The sequence below is a fragment of the Pithys albifrons genome, chromosome 4 (assembly GCF_047495875.1).
Source record: "Pithys albifrons albifrons isolate INPA30051 chromosome 4, PitAlb_v1, whole genome shotgun sequence".
NCBI classification, from domain to species: Eukaryota; Metazoa; Chordata; class Aves; order Passeriformes; family Thamnophilidae; genus Pithys; species Pithys albifrons.
The window spans coordinates 83,579,001-83,600,054 of NC_092461.1; the positions used below are offsets into that span (position 1 = coordinate 83,579,001).

The 21,054-nt window shown below is 36.5% G+C and overlaps 1 protein-coding gene across 5 annotated transcripts in view; it reads left to right on the forward strand.

Moving 5' to 3' along the window:
* The window catches only part of LDLRAD4 (low density lipoprotein receptor class A domain containing 4), a 288,364-nt gene that overhangs the window by 47,100 nt on the left and 220,210 nt on the right, over nt 1-21,054 (forward strand). The gene's annotated exons all lie outside the window — the stretch shown is intronic.

Genomic DNA, 21,054 nt, shown 5'->3' on the forward strand with positions numbered 1-21,054 from the left:
CAGTCTAATGAGATGATTAAAATTATGCAGATCCACAGCTGACACCTTTTTGACCCAGATGTAAAGTTCAGACTTGGAAATACTTCAGTCCCTTGAAATTTTAGGTCATGCTTCATAGAATTGCTGTTTTCATAATTTATAGGCTAAGCGTGATCATATCATTGTTGAATTGCTGAACGTCACTGTGTGTGAATCAGCCATCTGCTGTCAGGGTTGAGTCTTGTATCTCCCTGGCCAGTGACAGTGAAGGTCATTAAACCATGATGAGACTGTCTGATGGGAATGGTTCAAGGTAATAACACGGCTGTGTCCAAAAAAAGCCTCTTCTGCTTACTGGTAATAATGACATTTAGAGGACTGAAATGGAGAAAGAGGAGTTTTAATAGAGGAATGGAGACTTTGTGAAGACAGATGTGAGAGGCTTGGATGTTGGAAAGGCACAAAGACTGGCTTTTGTGGCAGGGTTTTGAGTTAATCATGAAGCTGGATGAGGAATAGAGAAACTGTCTACAAAGGAGAAATGCAGACTTCACGATTTGCAAGAGAAGCTGCATGGAGTCCTTAGGTCACTGACCTAAGGGTGGTAAGGAAGCAGATATAAAATGCATGTAGTCTCATTTTAGTTTGTCTAGACTTGCATACCTTGTACACTTCCCAAGTGGAGAGTGATTTGGTATTTTGGAACTTGTACAAAGCTTGTGCATGTTTTGCTTCAACCAACTAATGTCCTGGAAAGCCAGTATACCTGCGAGGTTAGATCCTTGTGTTAAACTTGCTGTGAAATCTGGGCAGGATGTGGGTTAGCACTAATGATGGGATCCTGTGCCATCTCACTCTGCCAGGTCCTGTTTCTTTGGAAACCGGGTAATCAATACCTAGAAAAAGTAATGCAGAAACTAAGAAAAATATTTAACAGGAAATAACTGATCCAAACCAATAGATACGAAGATGGTTGAGAAAGACCAGACACAACTGTATGTGCACTGGTGGGGATTTTACCATACTAGTTCATGCAAATTGCTGCTGGGCTGTTGAGAGGGATTCTGAAGTTAAGGTTGAGCTGAAGCTTTGAAAATCAGGACTAAGAAATCTTTTTGCACACCTCATGGAATATATTTAAGCTTTATTAGCTGCAGCTGATTCAAAAATGTACTCTTGACAGGTGCAACCAAACAGGAAGAAAGAGCAATTTAAAAATCCTCATGTATGCAGTGGTAGGAAAATGTGAAGTTGTAATTGACTTCTGTACTTCCCCCCTCCTTGTTGGAAGAATTTTTTTTTAGATACTGATTTCTAGTATAGTACTTAGTCTCCTTTCTTTCTCCTCCTCCCCCCAAAAATTCCTGCAGACTCTGATGGTTTAAAAATGATACCATGCAGAGTTGATGTAACGGTGTGTAGGTTGTGCACTGGAGGTGTGATGTACCTTTCTTAAAATCTTAAATGCAGGTAAAGCTGAAAATGGCTGCGTTCACTTTTATGCTGTCTATCCCCCTTTGTTCTCTCTCCCTCCCCCTTCTGCTTGTGCTCACTTGCTCTCTCTTTAGTATAACACAGCTGAACAGCAGTGAAGTGTAAAATGTGCTTTTGCCAAGGTCAGTTTCTTGTGATTACTCGCCTGTGGCAACTTATGCCAGTTGCAACAGACTGAGTCTCAGCAGTCCACAAAGTCACACTGGTGCTTATGCAGAGGACACCCAGTGTAGGTTACAGTAACCGTAGTCTGGAATAGATTGCAATGCTGCTGAATTTTAGTTGCTTTGTTTAACTCTTCCGATCTAACTTGCGCTTGCTTCAGTGGTTTGGAGTCTGTTCCATGAATTGCTAGGCTGTCCTATTCTCTGGAGACCCTTGAGGAGGATTTTGGGTAGGTTATATTCTTGTTTTTAGAGGTTGCTTCTTTTCTCATAGTGGATTGCTCAAATTTCAGGAATTATTCATAAATGAAGATAAAATAAAGCATCATGGACACATGCATCTTTCTTGGTGATTGGCTTGCTTTCGGGAAAGTCGTACCAAATACTGCCCTGTTGACATTGACACAAGAGAAACTGTATATGTACATAATAAGAAGTTTCATGGAAAAATATAAGAAGTGGTTTTTAAACAAAAATTTAAAGGTGGTGACACAGTCTTGGTATCACAATGTTGTACACGTTTATAATTTTTTTGTTGAAATAATTTTTTGTTGCAAAGATAAAAACGATTTTGGCCCCTATGATGGGGGAATGAATGTGAGGTTCCAGAACATTCGTTGGATCCCATTTTGTTGTGCACACTGGTTTGGGTACTACCATGTGGTACCCAGTGGAAGTGGTAGGGACCTCCACTTTCGTTCTCCTTTTTTGCATGTGAACAAACATATCCCTTTACAGAAAAAATGTTGTATTTAGAACAGAAAAGCAAGGAGTTCCTGTGTTGTTTGCTTATTTGTCCTATCAACAATATACATGATTTTATTTTCATTCTGGAGATACTTGCTTTTGAAAGAAACATTTAGCTCCTTAGCTGTGTGATAGTGACTTTGAGGTTACCTGTCCATCTCCACTGACTGTTAGAGGTAATTAGTAATCTAGATGATTGAGTGAAGGGCTAGAATTTTGGTGGCCTCTGAAATTCAGTTAAGTCCAAAATTTCATTGCTTAAAATTCATTATGGGTTTGATTAATTTTGAAAATATGTGTTGCTGTATTAAGCACTATCTTATGTTTGCTTTGGAGTGATTCCTGAGCACAAGTAAAATAATGGCTCAGCAATTGAGTCTTGATCCTGTCAACACCCTTGCACAAAGCGCAAAAAATTCATATTGTGCTCAGTGAAACTCCCCACAAAACAAGACAATGATTTGAAATTCAAGTAATTTGAAGCTCATGAGGGGTTAATCCTGTATTTTCTGTATAGTCTTGCTTTTGTGTTTACAAGAAGTATTTTTTATCAAGGATTAAGTTCCTTGTTGCTTTTTTGCCTACATGGAAGACAGTTAAATTAATACTTTGTTTCAAGAGTGACATTTTCTTGTTTGGTTTTCATAACCAATATTGCTATTCCAGCCGCTATTAATTTGCTTTTAATAATATTTGTATTGGCCCAGCTTTTAAGGAAGAATATGCTATGAGAGTTGGGTTCAGACTTGGAGAAGACTGATCTCTATACTTGCCTTTAAGTTGAAAATTCACAGCAGAAATGAGCAGTGTTTTGTCTGTCTGTACTGTGGTACTTGCTGTGGTAAGTGTTGTCTTCTAATAGAGCAACAGCGGAAATGAGTGTTCCCTGTAGGAGACAGCTGTACTAGAAGAAGCTGGTCTTCAGTCAGCTGCGAAATGAGCAAACGGATGTTCTTGGCTGTGGTAGTATAGAAAAGTTGCATTGTCTGTGCTCACCAAACCTGTGACATTAAATTCCTTTTATCTTAAAGAACTTGAGGAAAGGAGAGAACTATTAATGCACCAAAGTTGTTTTTGTTTTTTTTGAGCATTCCTAATGACGTTCCTTCAGCAGGCTGCTGCTGAATGCTCTGAGGAGTTCCTCATCAGTACATTCAGCACAAGCAAGTAGTTGACAATTGAGATGGAAGCTGTCTTCAAAAAACTTATTCATATCTCCATGCGGAGCTCAAAACTGATTTTTAAAAATTCATTAGAACTTCACTATTTCTCAAGTTCTCATGTCGGATTCTGGATGATAACAGAAATGCTTTGCTGCACACAATAAATGTAGATGTTGTGGGTATTTCTGGATATGTGCAATTCCAGAGCTCTTGAAGTCTCAAGATTTACAGCCTGATTTTTTTTTTTTTTTTTTAACTCATGGGTGAAGATCTGAAAGCTTGTTACGGGGTTTATTCGTACAATTCCTTCTACTTTTAAAGGAAGTTCTCTAAGTCAGTATCCTGGTCAGCTTTGAAACCTTTACTGAACTAATACAGACCAGCTGGAAAGACGCTTTTGACGTATGGATAGAATCCTACTTTTGTAATGCTTCTACAATTTGTGTTTCAAGAGGTTTTCCTTTTTGAAGGCAACCACTACACTCTTGTAGAAGTAGAGGAGTGTCTATCTACTCATTGGTTTATTAATTTTATTAGAAGCAAACTAGGGAAATGAGCAGTAAATTTGTGTTGTGCAGCCAAACATTTATCTTTTTTTTTTTTTAACTCAATATTTCTCTTCCTTTTCTTGGCAACAGTAGTGGTATCCCCTATTCTTTTCACATTAGGGACTATCTGAGAACTAGAGGCCGGGTAAGTAGAAGTCAATAAATTTAGACAGAGAAAACATTCTCAAGTTATAAAAATGTTTATTCTAAATAAAGATCTATGTTAATCTGAAGGAGCAGTAACTCTGTAGCTGTTACAATACATTCATCCTTGGAAGATGAAGAGGAAACCAGTTGATCAATCTTGAGGCTTTTTGTGTTTTCTGTTTTAATGGCAAGTTTATCTTTAAGCTTCTAACAGCTTTTTATAAATGTTAATTTTACATTTCAGCTACAATACGACAGACAGTACCATTCTTACAGTTTTCTTCATCAGATGAGAAAAATTCAGTGATCAGAAGGTAGGATTAGGGGACAGAGTTTCTTGTGGTTTGTTACTTGTGGCTTTGACACCTGAATCACTGCATGGACTGGGACAGTCTATAACATGACTTTAGCTTCCCCATGGGAAATCCTGACTATAATTTCCTGCCCTCTGGGTGCATAGGAAGATTAACCTCATGGAATGAGTGAAGTATTTATTAATAAATGGTCGTTACTGATATGTCACATACTTGTTCACAGCAGTCGCATTGCTAATATAATACTCCTGAGGGGAATGTAAATGAGCACATAAAGCAAAAGACAATCTTTCAAGTAATTTTTGTCATCCTATTTAAACGCATGTGTATTCAGTAGTGTCCCTGTTAGTGCTTACTCTTTGGATGATTTAAAAATACTAAAGAAGAGATGCTACCAAATACAAAGGGAAAACTCAAGGTTGTGCTCACTTGTTCTGTCTTCACATCACAGTGACTGGAGTGTCTTTGATAATCTTTCTTTAAAGGCTTGTTGACTGGGAATGTAAGTGAAGCAGCATACAGTTAAATCCAGCTACATTTTAGAAGTTTAATCTTGTTGCATGTTTTCTGCAGTACAGGTATGATGTATGATTAAAATGTGAAGTGTCCAACAGCACCATGGCTTTCTGGTTTGTTGTTTTTGTTTTGTTTTGTTTTTTTTTTAATTTCTCATATTTTTCATAGCTGAGATTAAGGAGAAATAAAATATTTTTCCGGTCTCTTTCCAGTGTCAGAGCTGTCATTTGTCCTGTGATGACAGATATGAAAAAATGAATGTTACTTTACATTTCTTTCAGTGGTCGGCTTGAAGGTTGTGATTGAACAGCAAGGTCATACAGGGTCTTGAAGGAGGGTATTTTTTTAGATTTTTTTTAAACTATTTTGTTTGCTCCTTAATGAAAAAGGCCCCGTGGTCTTTATTTTTTGTGTCTTTGTAGATTTGGACTTCTGAATTTTCTTTACTATACTTTAAATATTAAAAAGAATCTTGTGATAAATGTCCTTTGGGCTTAAAATAGAATTACTTCACAGAGCCTTTGTTTCTGGATTGAATTGGAAAGAAAGAAAGAAATGAGATAAATACGCATTGCAGAGGAGGGGGAATGTACTTGAAAACCAAATTTGCTGTAAAAGCTGAGGACCAGAAGTAATTTTTGACATAGTGCTTAGTATCTGATCTGTTGTCTTAAAGTAGCAGTGGTGATCCTTCTTGCACCTCTTTGTTCTCATTGGACTCATCTTTTTTTTGATGTTGTAGTCTAATTTACCTAAATATTACATTTGGAAAAAAAAAAGGCAACTTAAGCAGCTTTACTGAATCTCAGCTGTTTTATAAATTTTATGTTGGCAATGACTGAGTTGTACATTAATTAGTCTTTTGTTTCTGTCAGAAAAGTCCCATTCACTTGGCCCCAGTGACAGACACTGGAGCTTGTGCACCACAACTGTGTAGAAGACAACTTAGGAATGTGGTCCAGCATGCTCATGTTGCTCTTTAAGATTTCACTGCCTGCAGGAGCTGGTTGTGACTTTAAACTCTTGTGGTGAACACATGTAACAATTACTCAGAACTGAAGAGACACAGTGAATCTAATATTTTTGTAATCAGAGTTTGAGTTTCTGTCTTATGTTATTGATGGAGCTTTTTCTCTCTCAAGAATTCAACCTGAAGCAATGACTTATGAATCATAGTTTGTGTCCCACTTACAGACTAGCTTGACTCATCAATGATTTTTCTTCTGGCATGGTTTGGGGGAAATGCCAGTTATTTTTTTCATGCATAGTTTTTAATTATTGTTGACTTTTAAATAAAGATGGAGATGAAACAGTCCAGCTAAACACCTGACTTTATTTAGATTTGTGCTTCTAAAGAGTCCCATCATCCAATAAAGTATTGTACAATTGCATAAGAGAGATAATGGGGCGTGAATTTCTGATTCTTCAGTATTAATATCAGACAAGGACAGTAACATATGACTACTAAGAGCTCATTATTATGCTCATGATTTCTTTGACTTAATAGTTTCCAGATGTATAAGATACATTAAAAAAAGTTATCTCATGTCTGAAAAATAAATATCTCCTGCAACTAAAAGCCCCAAACACAAAACTTTTGATTTCTAGATTTTCTTTAAGCTACTGATGATCTAATGATAATATGCATTTGTACACAAATTGCACTGATCATGTAACTTCTGCCATACTTAATAATCCTTATTTTATTGAGTAAGATTATTATTAGTGTTACATTTATCTTGTAAAATAACCAGCTGCACAACATTTTCAGTGCTGATTTTGTGGAAACTTGAAAAGCAAAGCTCAACTTCAGTAGTGCTTTCTAATTTTACAGATTTATAATAACCTAGAATTAACACATTAATGCATTATAAGAATATTTTATTAAGAGTAAACATATAATTTTTTCTACATTAAACTGTTTTAAACTTACTATTTTCCTATATCCAATATCTAAACACACTTAATGTCTTTTGGAGAAGCTAAAAGATCTTTTAGTTAGGATTCTCAAGGCCTTTCGGTTTTATTTGCATACATTTGTTATCCTCAATGACAGAATTCTTACATACAAACAATAAATAATCTGTTTGATATTATATAATCTCTCCTCACTACTCATTCATTGTCAGAACTTGACTCAAGGGATTTGTTTCATGTAGTGAAACACTTCTTCCCCAATTATCTGTAAGATGAAGCTGCACAAGGCACTTCCTTAAGAAATTAAAGTAGGTATTTTTCTGCCCTATATGAAGACTCAAAATCTGTATCTTCCCTCCACGAGCAATCAGTAGATACTTTAGTCTTTAACTGAAGTGAAATCCTGAGGTGCCTTTAATTGATGATTTAAAAGTTGTTGGAGCAACTAGAGAAGACAGAAATGTGACAGATGTGTAGGATATTCACATGCACAGACTGTGGGCAAATGAATATATTATAGGTAAGATGGATGGCTTCTCTCTGCAGGTATGTGAGAACCCAGGCTCTTCTCCCTTATCCTGTTGGCACATGGTCATTCATCTGTGGGGAATGAAATCCACAAGGCTAAATTAGGCTCCTTAAATTATTGATATTAGTTTGAGCCAAATATTTCTCTCACATTACACAATGAATGGGAAAACTTTCCTGCCAAGGAAGGAACAGAACTGAATGGTAAATGTGACAGTGATATTTACTGTAGAGCTTTTCACTGAAACATAATCTTCTCTGATATGACCAGCTCTTAATTGCAAGTAACTTTTTCCTCCTTTCAAACTGACCAAACAGCTGTCCTTAATTCAAAAAGTAAAGAAAAACTTGCTCTCAAATTCTCCATTTCTGTTCCCTGCTGGAGGCATCCAGTTTTGTTGATAATGATCTAATCGGTTGCATAACCGGAGAATACTGAGCCTGCTGCCATAGCCTGCTTCTTTCTTGGCACTGTTGGAAGGCTTCAAAGAGAGACTGTGTGTGTGAGGCGACTGCTCTACCAGCAAGACCAAGGGATCAAAGCATACATTTAGAAATGGAAAACAACAAAAAGAGAAGTGGTTACCACAGAGTTGCAGTCCTGAAACTGAAACCAGTCTCACAAGAATGAACTATTTTGAAGTTGAGGGTAATTATTACAGGAAAAAAATCAAGAATTTTTTAGGAAAAATCAAGATTTTATTTTGTAATGGGCAAGATTATTGTTAATAAATGGATGTGTTGACAATTATATGCAATTTAATTGGTTTGGCATGATTTTATGCTGTATCCCATTGCTTTCTTGGCTCCTCTAATGATTTCAACTGGGAGGTTTTAAATGAAATCAGTTGAAAAATTACTTCAAGAAAAAAAAATTATAGGAAAGTTTCATGTAGGGATATTTTTGAAGTATGAACAGTTGTTTCAAGATTGCATTAAATGATCTTGGGAAAAATGCACTGACTTGTGGTGTGAGGTTGGAGTTTGTTTGTTTGTTTGGTTTTTTTCCAATTTCATGATACATGGAAAACACTCCTTTTCGTATTATTGCCCAGAGTTTTGGATGAAAATTCCCAATTTTTCAAGAGAGATCTAACTTATGAGCAATTAATTTATCTTTTGCTGATATTCATAAATCAAAATTATTATTCCTGGTACTTTAAGTATGTTTTACATTATGATGCAACATTGGCTTGAACTGATCCTTTTTCAGTGTCAGATGTTATTTTTTCTCTCTTGCAATTCTAAATATTTATCCTTAATTCCATAGGAAATTCTGAAGATTTACCTGTGCTAATTTAATAAGGCATCATATTGGAAATGTAGGAATCTCAGTTGCATGTTATTAGGAAAACTTGCTATAATATACATAATATTATGCAAAAGGAGACCATGAGACTTTCATGGTACCAGCTTTATGCAGTGTTCTTGTCCATAGTCCATTCATCCCTATCATTTACTATGCTAGTACTTTGTGGGGTTTATGATGGGGAAAATGACAGTAACATGTTTTTTCACACTCATTGGCTCCCTTTACAAGGGATTCAAAGGAAAATTGGAGATACAATAAGCTTACTCTCCCTACTGCCCTTGCTACTGTGTAATGGGCCAGTGTTAATGGTAGTGGTTATGCCTTTTCTTCCTGTGGTGGTCTGGTGACTGGCACGTGTACAGTGTTAGTCGTATGCTGTGAATCCTAAGGAAAACTGCAAAGCACAATGTCATTACTCTTGATAGAGATGCACTAAAGTGTTGCACCCTGATAAAGTGCATGACACTTTTCCCACACATAAAATCTTTGAAATATTATTTAACTAGAATTTTGGTCTCCAGTGTTAGAAACACTCCACCAGTCCTGTTTCCCCCTCTTCTTTAGGAGCAGATTCCTTAATATGTATATTTGTAAAATTTTAAGTTCTAATGATACCTTATCCTGCTGATTACAGGAGGCAGCCATAGCTGTGATGTCAGCTGCTTCCTTGTACTGCTCTGCCCTCTGTGGTGGTGTGTGTTTCTTCAGTGGTCCTTCCTCTTGGGGTGGGAAAGAAGGAATGCTTGGTCACATCAGCGCCTTTTTTGCCCTCAGCTGCAAAACTCTGGCTACATTTTAAAGAACATGAGCAATCTGTATCTTTTGAAAGGTGTGCTAGATGTATTCATAAATTATCCTGAGGGTTACAGAAGATATTTTCTTTATTGAAAACTAGTCTGGACCTTTTCTTGAAATCAACAGTCTTTGAAAGTTTTCTTGTAAATTCTGTCTTTTAACACAGGCCAAATAAGATATTTTTCCTTCTCTTCCTTCATGAAAGAGCTGAGTTGTTCTGACTGAAAATAAAATATTGTAAACATGAAGACTTAAGGCAGAGACTCAGCATTTAAAAAAAATCAGATCAATTCTTGAGGCTTAGCAGTTTAAAGGGGTGGACAGTGCCCTGATCCCAATTTGTAATGCTGAGAATGAGCTGCATTGATCCTACCTCTTATCGGAGAAGCACAATCACCAGTTTACTAGTTGCCATAATAAAGTTACTTGGTTCATGTTAAATAGGTGTTTAAACTTTTGTTATATTTCTGTCTGTCTTGCTAGTAAAATAGATCAGTACCAGTGAAATTGTATATGCTTAGAGGAGCCTCCTCTTGTCCTCCTTTTTGGGTCATTGAAATCTGTGCTTTTGAGAGGCTTTTGTACTTTGTTTTTATGTTGAGGGTATTTTTGACAGGAAGTCAATGCTCAGATTGCAGTTTTAGTTACTATGGAGAAACTTTCCCACAGAAAGGCTTAGGCTCTATTTTCTGAAGATGGTTAAATACTGAATTTGTCCAACTTCCTCTTAACTTGCAGTTCTGAAGTTCATTTTGTACCAGTTTTCTTTAGACTGAAAATTCTTTTGGCTGAGAGTGCTTCCTTTTAGTCTTTGCAATCTGTAGTGTCCTAATGGAAAAAGGCAAAGATGAGGATCAGGACAAAAGAGAAATATATCCTGAAAGCCTGCATATGACAAGGGAAATGAATGTATTTGTAGTCTGATTGTTGAGTTTTGTTGAAATAGAGCTATTGTGTGGCTGTCTTGGCAGTGAGTTTATTGAAGATTCCTGGTATATGCTGATGTATGTCTGTTAGTTCCTCCCCTTGTGGATATTTTGTCCTTACGAAGGTGGTAGATTGTGGTGGTTTCCTTTTATGTTGTGGAGCTGGTAAAAATTGTTCAGATAAGTTTGTTTCCATGGAGAAAACTTCTAGGGCTGAATGGCAACAGCACATGTATTTTTGTTCATATGTAGTTGTGAAGCTTTTTTCCAATAACTTTCTCTAGTTTTTCTTTGTGTCTGCTATATTGAATACCATTTAAAGAGGTGGCTACATTAAAGTATAGTTCAAAGGGGCAGAAAACCATATGACGCTTAGAACTTGATCCAGAAATAGATTGTGAAAGGTTCGGAAAGCATTTTATTTTCACCTGCTCTGTCAGAGTCTTTGCTGGATGGATGCTTACCCTTAATCCCACTATTCTCAGATTGGTTAGGTAGTGTGATTTTGGGTTTTTTTTCACCTCCTCCAGCAATAGGAAGGCAATACTGCAGTCTTTGAAAGGCCCGAAGGTTTGATAGCATTGTGCTGCAATGCAGGCTTTCGTCCTGATCCTGTGCAGTGACTGTGATGTGAAGGGTAGGAACCTTTTTCTCCTGATCCTATTATTAAATCACCCATTAAATACTGAGCGAAAGCAGACTGTTGGGAAAAAAGTTTTCCATATAATAAGAAAAGTTGGAGAAGAATAGATTCAGAGAGGAAACAGTTTTCCAGGTTATGCCTGGAGGATTATTCAGATTCAGGAAAGACTTCAGAATGTATGGCTCAGCCTCAACATCCTTTCAAATTCCTAGCTAAACTAGACAGAACAATTTCTCATCAATTATCTGTAAATATATAGGCATTTTAAGGACCTTTTCTCTGGCTGTTGTCATAGTCTAAAGACATACTAAATACTTTCTGGTCCCATTTTTTCAAGGCGTTCCATGGAAAGAGGAAGGAGTAGACTTCTGTAGAGGGTCTTAAGGTTTCAAAACTTGGAAGAATAACAATGTTGTCACATAACTCATGAGAAAACAAAGGCAAAAGAACTGCAGGTCGCACTGCAGCTAATCTTTTTTTCTGTCTCCTCTTTTTCCTATATGTGTAAATACAGACATATTTTTGTTCTGGAATTTCAATACTGAAATCCTTAAGTAAAATTTGAAGTTCTTAAACTGCAAGAAATAGTTTCCTGATCACGTGGCAAAGTAATCCTGAGGAGTGCTGGGGTTTGCTTCCTCTTCCTCTCTTCTGTGGCTCTTTCTCACTGAGTTTTGCAAGACAAAGCCTGTAAACTCTTCCATAGGATAAAGGCTGAAGATTCTTGTGTATAATCACGAGTGGGCTGACAGAGACACTTGGTCAAAGTGACAGTTATTGTGTATAAAAGATTAATGATAGACAGGAAAGATTTTGTTATTTAGTCTTGCCTGAATTGTGAACGTTTTCAACTGTGTGACCTTTTCTATTTTAATTAGTGTAAATCTTAAATGCACAGAGGCATCATGGTTACAGAACATAAATGTTGTTCAACTGTATTACAGACCTTATGCCCTGAATTTGGTATGAGAGCTGATGGTCCCTGCCAGATTTCAAAACTGAAACTGGCTCTTAATGAAGGATCATTTTGAAAAATCGAATTCAAATCCAAGTTTCTAATGCCAGCCATACCTCTGGTATTTTTGCTGCTGCTAAGTCAGCTTGTAATTTTTTGGTAGAAGTCTCAGAAGCATCAACATTTCCATCAATGTTTATAAAGAAAGCAGTTATTTGAATATGCATGGCTGAAAAAACATTTCATGCAGTGTCCCAGCAATTGCAGGCTCTCTTGAATATTTGGTCCTCAGAAACTATGTATGAAAATTGAATTATTCATTGCTATCCAGCAGGGACAAGATACTGAAGATTCATGGTGCCATGAAGCTTAGCTAACTCACTGTATTGTGTGGTCATTTAATAACTTCTCATAACGTGTATGTAGTTTTTGTTCTGTCTGTGGAAATGCAGTTTATTTGCTTGTAAAGCAATGACTGTATAATAACTGCAGATAGACTATGATAGTTTGGGATCTCCCGTCTCCTCCTCTCTAGTCTTTATTGCACATGTATGTTACAGTACTGCAGTTGAGTTCTCTTCTACATAATGAACATTTCTGTTTTCTTTCCAAAATTCTGGACATGATGCTGATTTGTTTATAATAAACATTTAGATGCATATATACTGTATTAATTTAAATAAATTGTAGGTCAAACCTTTGTATAAAAGCTTGGAAAATGTAGATGAGCACAATTTCTGTGTACATTATTATTGCTTCTCAAAAGTTTTCTTAATAGTTTATAAAAATTACAGTGACTATTCTGATGGCAAAAGTTTTTAGGACTTTGTAACTGATCCAGAATTATGTACATCTATTTGTATGATGTTCATTGAATCAAAAGAAAAGAAGTCGTAAGCCATTTTAGGAGAAAATACTGTTTTTTAATACTGTTTTTATATTTATTTTGCAAATGACCTGGTACATACCTTATTTTGCTTTCCTGCAGTACTAAGAAAATAACATTTTTAGGTAGCATTTTAATTTAGTCGCTCCATTCTGTACTCACTAAAGGATTAGCTGTGGGAATGTGTTTTGTCCGGGTTTTTTTTAATGACTTGGCAGTGTGTAGTTGAATAAATAATTTGCATTTGAAATGTGAAAAAATCAGCACCACTTAGGCTCCTTCCCTCTAACAAGCTGGTGTACCTTTTTGTCTAAGCTAATTCAGAAGAACATGTGTTTACATGCATGTGAGGAAAGCAAATATCCACAATGTGACAACAAAAAGGATGTGTCTACAGAAGTGGTTGGCCATCTTTAAACTTGTTCCACAGTGGGTGAGCAGTTTCGTAGAGTGGTGAGATTTTTGATGTGTAGAAGGCAAATCTTACAAAGACTTCAGTTTAAAAAAATAACTTTAAATATGAAAGAACAACTTTGTTGTGGCATCTCTGGTATTTCGACAGCATGCATTTTAGTTGTGACAGATGTGTAATAGAGACAACCAAAGCTTTCTGGTTTTCCCATACAACTTGGCATACAGATTAGGGAACTTCTGTTTTGAACTTCAGGATGAAATGGAAATCCTGTAGCTGTCAGCTGTTTCCAGACATAGATCTACACTTAGTATGCTATTAGTAATTTGCTATTGTCTCATCACCTAGTTGTTTCTTTTTCCTGTTTTAGGTTTTATCTTGTTCGGTGATGTAGTTTTGTTAAGACCTTATGAGTCTGATCTCCTTTGTAAGGAATATTCACAAGACCTGGTATTTTGACTGCAATTTTTTAAAAACTGATGCCTTGAGAGACCACAGCAAAGCAGGACTTTGAGCTAAGTTAATGTGGGATATAAAAAGTTAAAGTTCTTTAATATCAGGCCTAGGGCCCACAGAAATACATATTGACGCATGTCCCAAATACTGATTTCCGTGGATTTTATAATACTGTCTACCCAATCCCTGGTTCACACATCTCTCGGTCCAGCCCCATCCTGCCCCTGGGCACACCTCCTCAGGATTTGAGTCAGGGGGACAGTGGAACCCTCTCTTCATCATTTTCCTCTTCTTCAGCACACATAGGGCCCTTGGAGCTTTTCCAGTGTTCTTAGACCCAGGGTTGTTGGGTCATGTTTACGTCTCATTCTGCAGGCCGCCTGATATTCTTCAGCCTTCTACCTTGAAGAGAAGTCAAAACAGCTAAAAGAATTTGAGCTACTGATATGTGGCAGAGGTTGGCATGTATAAACATTGAAAGCTGTTAGAAATATTAACACACTAAATCTACATTTTACTACAGTTACAAGTACTTCTAAAATCTAAAAAATGGAAAAATCAAAAAATCAAAAATGCCTATGGCATCAAAACACAGAGTCACAGAATCAGCTAGGCTGGAAAAGAGCTCTGAGATAGAGTCCAACATGACCCAACACCGCCTTGTCTATTAGACCATGGCACTGAGTGCCACATCCAGTCTCTTGTTAAACACCTCCGGGGATGGTGACTCCACTGCCTCCATGGGCAGCCCATTCCATTGCCCAGTCACTCACTGTAAGGAACTTCTTCCTAATGTCTAACCTGAACCTTCCCTGGCACAACACAGTTTTCTTTGTAGCAAAGCACAGCTTGACTGACAACCTAATGACAGAGCTGTTTGCTTTGAAGTGGGTTTTAGTTTAGAGCAGGAAGGACTGATGTGGCCTTGTTGAGGGAAAATTGATCAAGGAGTAGGGAATATATTTCTTGTGTTGTCAGGAAATCTTATGCCTTCCCTAATTTTTCTTGGGTTTATTGGTCTGGTTTTGTTTCTGTTACTGAAGTTGCATTTCACTTCTAAGCTGGGTTTTAGAGTGGTGTTTTTATGTTAAATTCAATTCTGTGCATATTTGTTAGCATTCTTCATTATTTGGAAGAAATTAGAGTTTTGTGGAACTGAAAAATGTCATTTGAGATTTTTCTGAACTTTAAATTTTTTTGTCATTGTTTATAGCTGTTTTAATTTTTGGGCAACACATCAGTTGAATGTGTTCACATGAACAATGTGTCTCCTCCACATGCTGCTGTGTGGATCACATATGTGGATCAAACTATATAAAATTAACAAACAATAGACTTCACTAGAATGGGAAATATTAACAATAATGTCAATTACCACAAAAATGCCAAAAGTTTTCATTGGAAGAGACTCAAAACCTTGTGCTTCAAGTCTTAACAAATACCTAAGATACACATCAGTGAAGTGGGGACTGTTTTTATGTGCACACTGATGGGTCTTAATTTGTTTCTGGAGCAATTTGCTTCTGAGCATATAGTTATGGCTGTAGTCTGAAGTTATTTGATTAGATAAGCTCTAAGTGTCTACTATAGCAGGATCTAAAGAATCCTAAAGCATTGAATATGGAAGTTCCTCTGTTTTTATGATAATATTACCCCCTGCCTCCTTGTTTATCACCTATGAAATTGATTACATTTTCAATGACATTAAATTATTATTGCAGGCTTAGACTCTAGATGCAAATTAGACTTTTAATTAATTCTTCATTGATTTCATGTGATGTATGAATTTCAGTCAAAGTATATGAAAGTAATATTTAAAAATGCCATTTCTATGATGTAGTAGTGACAGCACAGGCTATTTTGCTGCTCTCCTGGTGATTGGAGAAGCATAGTTTTCATCCTGTGGTATGCAACAAAACTTCTGAGATGCATTCTGCCTGGAGAGCATTATAGCTTAAATATGGAATAACTGTGGAACTGTAATTAAATACAAATTGCAGTGCTAGAGCACACTCAACAAATTATCACTTGATAGAGATTTCATGGTTCTGAGGAGGCTCTTTTACATGTAGGTAAATTTAAATGCTCTTGCTTTAATTTCTACACTTGTGTTGCCAACTTTCTAGTTTTTATTTGTGCTTTAGACTTGTTTGGTTTCCAAACAATTTATCTTTCTTTTTTTTTTTTTTTAGCTTAACCCAAAACTGAGAGAAGTACTCGGTCATTTGTTTTACTATTTTCTTAAATCTTGGTTATCGGGGCATGACTCTTGTTTTACTGAAATGTAACATCTCGACGGTTCTTGGGGGCTCATTGAGTTCTCATTCACTAGTGAAGTGTTCCAGGTATAATAACAGCCTTTGTCACACACTGACACTGTTTTACATTATCAATATTTATTAAAAAATGACACCAAGGAATAACCTTGGAAGATAAAGGACTTGTGTTTCAGCATGAGGTACTTGTTCTAAAATTGCTAATTATAGTGTTGAGGATGAAATTAAAGAGAGAGATATACACTGAAAAGACAGGACTTAAAAAAAAATTTTTTTTACTTTGTTTTCATTTAGCTTTTCAGTTTGACTTGTAAACAGTCTGCTTGCTTAAACTGAAATAAGAACAGTGCAAAATGATCTTCAAATTTCAAAGCACTTACAAAGAAGGTTCTGAATAATCAGGCCTTTGATGGTACATTAATATTTTATATTGAACTATTTACTAATTGCCAAATAGATTTTTTCTATTTCCTTTTCTTTTGGAATATTAAAATATTTGTATGAGCTTTGACAGATTGCTGCCAAAGATCCTGTTCTTTGCAAAATTCTAGTAAAATGAGATCAGTCTGGCTGGGGTTTTGAAGAAGGGGTGTAGCTGTTTGGCAGTAATGTAACTAAAGGAGCTTGGTGTGGGGGTGGCTTTCATACATGCAGAAGGTTGTTTCCATTGGCCCTTCTTCCTTTCCATCTTCTTGATGGAATATTAAATACTAGGTTTGGATTTCATTTTAGTACAGCTGAAGCCTGGTCTTTTCAATCAGAAGGGCCAAAGTTTGTATCTGTTAGAATTCTCTGGAAAAAATGATGCATCTTTCAAAGCTGTTTTTTTTTCCTAAAATACTACTCTAATTTAAAGAATTCGTGTCAAGCTTGTAGATCAAAGACAAACTGTAAAGAAGCACATTGCTATATTACTATGTACTAGGGGAAATATATCACAAGGAATTTATATTTAAAAAGGAATTCTAATAAAAAGAAATGCACAGATCTGATGATCTTGAAGGACAGGCAATGAGAATTTCTTGTCGCCATCCTGAACTTAAGTGCATTAAATAGCTGAAATACTAATTAGGAAAATAGTCTGGACAATCAAAATTTTTATCATTTCAAACGGTGAATCCTCTGCTTTCTCTTTTCCTATGTTATGCCTAGGATTTAACCATCTCATGGTTAAAAAGATTCCAACATGGATAGTAGGATGGTACGTTCAGTAGCCTAACTTGCAGTATTCCCTAGCAAAAGCTTTATTTCATTATTTATCATCACCATTCAGATGATGCTGAGTATATGTGTGTTTTCTTTCTTCATTCCTTGATTGTTGTTCTCTGGTCTTCTTCAGTGCATTACTAGAAGGTCTTCTTTTAATATATTATAAAAGTTCTCATTGATGCATCCTGTTACTGTTAGAAGTTTCCAGGCCCACATATTTATTTTTTTCAGTGAATTTATTTTAGTTACAAGCATTTGTACTGATTTTTCCTGTAGTTCTCTCTAGCTACCAGACACGTCATGTGATGCCTCTCAGCTTTTTCATATTTCAGCAACTACAAGATGCTTGTGGTTTTGTGCTTAGAGCTATTCTAACTATCAACTTTTTTGACAGCAATTATTCTAAATCCACTTCAAACAAGGATGAAGTTGCTCGCAGCTTTGTCCAATTCAATGTGCAGGAATTCTTTTAAATTTCTACTGGGCTGAGAAAAGGATGAACTGTATGGTGGCATGTGTTTGATCTTTCTGTTCTTATTTTAGTTACTAAGTGTTATTTTTTTTCCTCAGCATTTCCTTAAAATGTTTTCCAGTCCTGTTTCCCTGTGAGGATGGTGATCTCCTGTTCTTGTCTTTAGCTTTGACTTGAGTTGCTGGATGAATAACTGCTGAACTGCAGACAAAGCTTTTAGAAAATACGTATTTTTAAAATGCAGCCTCTTTCCCTTTGATAAACTCATGATAAGTTTAAATGGGTGTATAATCCGAGATATATTATTTGATTAGGCTTTTTCCTCTGTTTCCCCTCTGCCCTTAAAGAAAGAGCCTGTAAAGTAGAGTAGTAGTTGGGGAAACACAGAAAAATTACAAATATTCCATGTTTTCCTTTAAACTGCAGCAGTTTGTAATATATAAGGAGCTTGAAGCTCATCAGGTGTAAAGCTGCAGCTTTAATGTGAACTGGAATTTGAGTGAAAAAAATGGCAAACCTCCCACTGAAGTGCGTGTTTCTAGTGCAGGCTAACCTTAGTTTAGAACTGCTTTGGCTAGTCAGCTTTCTATGGGCAAAATGACAGCGATGTCTGCAGTAGAAGAGAGTGTGTGTTGAAAAACTGAAGAAAAAAGCTAATAATTTCCTGTGCCTGACCTCACAGGGAAACCTCTTCCTTCCCCCAAGCCAACCATGATAAAATATCATAAATTTTCTCCACATGTTCTAGCTGTGCTTAAGCTATGGAAGATTTGAAACTGTAACCAAATACCTTTTGTCCTGAAGGGTGGGACTGAATTTCACCTTGTTGTTTTCTGAATGTTTCATTTTGGCTAGACATTTGAGTTGTATTTCTGTTACCTTTTTTCTCCACGGCATATCTGCTAGTAAAGGGTAATGTTGTTGGATGTACATTTCAGAATTTAATTTTTTGGCTCAATGACCCATAGCTCCTTTTGTTGATGTTTTGGGGAGGGAATAGATTAGCATTAGTGGTATGTCTTATATATGTGACATACATTTCTTCATCCCTTAGTGCTCAAGCTTAAAGACAAAGATGCAGAACAAAAAGGCATTAACTTGCAGTATTTATTTTGAAATTGATGTATGCAGGTTAAAGTTTGTTTCTCTATGTAACATTAGCCAAAATTTTATAACATAAACATGATTTGCAGAATAGAGTAAAATGTATCGTACTGTGATATGGTGATAGAAAGGGCTTTTAAGGAAAGTTAGTTTTTATAATAGGAGGCTTGGTTATAGACATGTTGAACTAGTAAGTTCTTGGTGCAAGTCCTTTAGGAAGTGCCATCACACTTGAGATACAGTCACTGTAGTTTGCCTCTGTTTCTAAGAGGAAATTCTTCTGGCTTGTTTAGCATCTGTTATTTAAAAAGACTCTCTTGGGTTCCTACTAAGACATATCCTTGAAAAACTCACATCCAGATCTGGAAGAGCAGGTCTCAGTATAGTAATCACCAAACCAAATTCTTGAAAAGTGAAGAATGCTTGTTGTCCTTCCTTTTTGAAGCAATGAACTATGTTGTGTCTTAGAGCTGACAAAAATGTGCCATTGAAGTGCAGGAGTGCCTTCAGTGTGTTTCAGAAACTGGTGAAACCAGCCAGGCATTGGCAAAACTGCCCAGGACCAAAGGCTTGAGGTGGCTTCTAGACCAAATTTCTGCTCATTTGCTGTGTTTAGTAAAACAGGGAAGAGAAAAAACAGTTTTTTATTGCTAGAATTTGAAAGTTATATTTTGAAGCAGCTTGAAATGTTTTAATAATAATGAGCTAGATCTGTGTCTAGTTTTACACCCCAAGCTGCTGTGCTACACAATGGTTTGAAGTAACCATAGCTTGCTGTTTGCGATTTGAGCCCTCCTACCTTGCTGGCAAGATGACCTTGAGAGTGCAATGAGGGAATCCTCTGTTCAGACAACTGGGATTCAGTGACCACCACATTGATTAAGGAGGGAAAAAGTCTTAGAGACTGCTCTGCCATCTTTCTCTGTGACCTCAGATCAGTTCATTGGCTTTTTCTTTCTCTGGGTTGTGTTTGTGTACAAAGCGTTATGTTACTCTTTGCAGCAGAGTCCCTCTCTTTTTTATACCTGTGCTGACTGACTTCACTGGGGTTACTTCTGATTGGTGTAGATGTATGGTGAGAAGCAGGGATTCTGTTTACATTGTCAAATCCATTTGATTTCTTTTCACTTTTCAGCATTCAGCTTGTATGTAGAATACAGACCAGTATTTTCTCAACATGCAAGGTAAGAGGGAAAAAGTTTCTTCAGAATATAAGGCTCTGTGCAGGTCAAATATTAATGTACTGATAGATAAGCTGCTCTGGAAATTAGTTTCTTCAGTATACAGTCCTAGGTTTTACATGCTGATGAATTTTGGATATGCAGAGGAGCTCCTGGATGTCAGTGAGAATGTCGGCAAAGTTGTTTCTCACTTTAGGTCTGTCCTATAAGGAAAGGCCATTGCGGTCCACAGTGTTCCTCCTCTGGATATGCTAATGCACTGTGAAAGTGCACCTCATGCCTGGATGGGTCCTGCTGATAAAATATTGCCTGGAGATCTCTCAAAGTGCTAATGTGTCAAAGCGCCCGCGAGCAGAGGGTGAATAATACGGCTTTCCAAAGGTCACGTCTGTTGGAGTTAGCTGGGGCATCCTTCTCGTATGGGGCTGTGGCCCACTCTGCAAAGTTCTGTTGTTCTTTGTAGTCTCAAAATTCACGGTTTCATGAATAGAATCAATAAAAGTATCTTAATTTAGACAGTGGGAAAGAAAAGGAAACATTAAAAACTTTAAAGCCTTAAAAATTGGCTCTTTGAGTTAGGACAGCTATCTGATTTCAAGTCTTGCCTACTGCAGTGTTCCCCAAAATGTGTTACCTGTTCTGGGAATTGCCTTATTCCCATTTCCAATCTTCCTTAGTTTCTTTACCTTCTAATGACAAAAATGCTTCCATTTCTTGGAATAGTTCCTAGTAGTTATATGTGTGTGACCATTTGCCAAGAAAAATTAGTAGTTATTCTCACTAGTGGATGGACATTTTTTAAAAAAACCAAAACCCCAACTATTTTATTTTTTCCCTATCCTACATTTTACAGTATTGTTTGACTCTCTCCTCCTTTAAAGCTTTATATATTTTTTCCTCTTAGTCTTTT